Source organism: Mandrillus leucophaeus, unplaced genomic scaffold (assembly GCF_000951045.1).
Source record: "Mandrillus leucophaeus isolate KB7577 unplaced genomic scaffold, Mleu.le_1.0 Scaffold627, whole genome shotgun sequence".
Classification (NCBI taxonomy): domain Eukaryota; kingdom Metazoa; phylum Chordata; class Mammalia; order Primates; family Cercopithecidae; genus Mandrillus; species Mandrillus leucophaeus.
Genome location: NW_012106775.1, coordinates 1,120,870 through 1,124,091, shown reverse-complemented (window position 1 = coordinate 1,124,091; position 3,222 = coordinate 1,120,870). Strand labels below are relative to the sequence as shown.

General features: G+C 44.4%; 1 long non-coding RNA gene across 1 annotated transcript in view; it reads left to right on the top strand.

Moving 5' to 3' along the window:
• The first annotated feature begins 2,212 nt into the window (after nt 1-2,212).
• Nucleotides 2,213-3,222, top strand: part of LOC105554096 — a 20,813-nt gene continuing 19,803 nt past the window's right edge. Inside the window, exon 1 of the long non-coding RNA XR_001008276.1 lies at nt 2,213-2,530. This is a non-coding gene — a long non-coding RNA (uncharacterized LOC105554096). The remainder of the gene's footprint in view (nt 2,531-3,222) is intronic.

Sequence of the window (3,222 nt, the reverse complement as noted above, 5' to 3'; positions counted from 1 at the left end):
CTTTCCCTTCTCCCACCCTTCACTCTCAAGTAGGCACCATTGTCTGTTGTTCCCTTCTTTGTGTCCATGAGTTCTCATCATTTAGCTCCCACTTATAAGTGAGAATATTCGGTATTTGGTTTTCTGTTCCTGCATTAGTTTCCTAAGGATTATGGCCTCCAGCTCCATCCATGTTCCCGCAAGAGACATGATCTTGTTATTTTTTGTGTGGCTGCATAGTATTCCATGGGATCTATGTATCACATTTTCTTTATCCGGTCTATCATTGATGGGCATTTAGGTTGATTCCATGTATTGCTATTGTGAATACTGCTGCAAATTCTCATTAATATTTTAGAAATATTGATTACATGTTAAATGGATACTATTTATATTGTGTTAGGTTATATTATTAAAATTAATTTTACTTTTCTTTTTACCTCTTATAATATAGTAGCCACTAGAACATTTTAAACTTTAAGTTACATGTCTGACATTTATACTTCTCTTGGAAATGTCAGGGAGCAAAAACTTTCCCTCAACCCACTTAACTTTAATCATTGGGAGCCTGCAAAGTAAATTGAGAAGCTGGGTGTGACGGCTCAGGCCTATAATCCCAGCACTTTGTGAGGTTGAGGCAGGAGGATTGCTTGAGCTCAGGAGTTCAAGACCAGTCTGTGCAACATGGTAAGATCCCATCTATACACACACATGCACACAATTAGCTGAGGGGAAAAAAAAAAACAATTGGCATGGTGGTGGTGGGAGGATTGCTTGAGCCCAGGAAGTTGAGGCTGCAGTGAGCAGTGATCATGCCACTGCACTCCAGCTTGGGTGACAGAGCAAGATCCTGTCTCAAAAATAAATAAATAAATAAATAAATAAACAAACAAGCAAACTGACAAAAGACAGATTACCAAGAGGAAAAAATACATATTTAATTACTTACTTATGCAAAGGAGTTCACAAAGAACTGTGACTCAAAGAGGCCAATAGAATTTTGGGGCTTATATATTACCATCTAATGGGATGGGGAGGGGCAGATGGACACTTTTGAGAGAACAAATGACTTCTTAGAAAGTGGGTGAGGGGCAGCACTTAGGGAAAACAAATTACTCTTTGGAAAGATACATGGGACCTTAGCAACATCGATGGAAGATATGATACTTTTGTGACAAATGTCTGCTTGGGTATGGTGCCAACCTTCTTCTTTGCCTAGCAAAGATTAGGGGAGGCGATTTACAACAGTTGAGTTCTTTGGGGAGGCTCTGTTTTCAGGCAGATAAGGGATTTTAGAAACTCAAATGCCTTCAGCTCAAAATAATTCTTAAGTCACAGTGGTTTATCCTAGACCCTTTTGGGTGGCCCTATATCCAGGCACAGCATCTGAACTCTTAGTGCAACCTGCAGGGTGATGTTATTCTTATTTCTATTTTACAGACAGCACTCAGTCCTTAGAGGTTAAGAAACTTGCCCAAGGTCACACAGCTGATAAAAAGAGAAAACCAAGGGAATGCAAAAGTAGCAGCAGAGAAATCTGTAAGGTGGTGAGCAATGAGGGTGGCTTGGAATAGGGTGTAGCAGTGAGATAGAAAAAGATGAGGTTTGACATATATTTTTTAGGTGGAAGTACTTGTGGTGGTATGTATGAGGAGCAGGGAGGGTGAGGGGGAAAGAATGAGTCCAGGTGTCTCGATAAAAGCATGGGAGCCTCTGGTTCTGTGCTCAGACCTGAGCTGCTCAGTGAAAGAGGCACAGATGTAGTGTTCACAACCTAAATGTTCTGTTTCCTGACTCCATTTTCTGGAAGTTCTGTCACCTCTTGGTACTTAATTACTTTGGGAATAATAGAGCCTCTCCTAACAAGTGTTGTAATGAAAAAGAAATAGGCTAATGTACGTAAAAATTCTACATACATGTTTGTTAATTGTTTTAAAAGACAGAGTGTTTTCAGAGGATCCAGAAACATTCCTGGCCTCACCTCTCTCTTTCATTTCTCAAGCTGCTGAATCAATGATTAGCTCTCAGGCCAGCTCCCCTGGAAAGCATCAAAGGGAGAGTGAACAGAATGGCTTATCTCTCCCAAGGAGGCTGCCTCATTAGGGTCACAGCCCCTCTGCCACCGGAAAGCCTGGATCTGGGCCAGGGCCACAAAGGCTAACAAAATCCCTTCATGTCGGCAGAGAGCAAAGAGTTGGGGTCCATCTGGGCCCCTCTCCCCAACCCTCTAGGGGCAGGATCCCACCCACAGAACCCCCAGGTGCACAGCTGCATATCCTCAGGGGAAAGCTCCCCTCCCCTGCCACCTTACTGATAGTCTTCACTTCCCCAAGACAGAACTTTCCCAATCCTGTGCAATGCCTGAGTGGTACATTGTATTCTGTGAGAATGGCGCCCCGCCCCCAGAGTTGTACAACAAGACCTCCATGAATCAAAGCCCATGGCTGGCTGCTTCCTCTAGCCCTGCATAGCCCAGGCACATCTGAAAGGAGTGAGAAGTGTTTTGAGGGCTCTCCCTGTCTCTTCCTGCACCTCTTTCTTGTGATCCCAGGTAGGCACCTGCTCTGAATCTTGCTCTTCCTCAGTTGCAGTCCCAGGCGGAAGGAGATCAGAGTCGAATGAGTCCTTCTGCCATCCTGCCCTGACCTCCACCTTGCCACTCTCATTAGACTGGGCATTCCTGGTATGTGGTGCTCAATGTTTGTTGAATGAATGAATAAGTAAGACTCTGCTAAGATCTCTGCCAATAATAACCACAGAGATAGTTATGTTATTTTAACGGAAGTTTCTTTAAAACCAAGACGATTACAAGAGCCAAAGGATTGACAACTCTACCGATGGCATGCCTAGAAGAGACCCTAGAGAAAGGAACCTTTCCAGTCCTTTTCAGATGATACCAAGCAGGCAACCGCCTCCCCCAGATGCTTGCGCCAGCCGCCTGTGGAAGGTTCGGGTAGCCTGGAATGCAGCTCTTCTAGGCAGCTTTCCAGTTGTATTCCCTGGCATAATTGTTAGGTATCTGGAGCCTATAACTTCAACACCTAGGTCTTAAGAAACATGTGGCCAGGCACAGTGCCTCATGCCTGTAATCCCAACCCTTTGGGAAGCCAAGATAGGAGGATCACTTAAGGCCAAGAGTTTGAGACCAGCCTGGAGAACATAGTGAGACCCCATCTCTATAAAAAATTAGAGGCCAGGAGTGGTGGCTTACACCTGTAATCTCAGCACTTTGGGAGGCCGAGG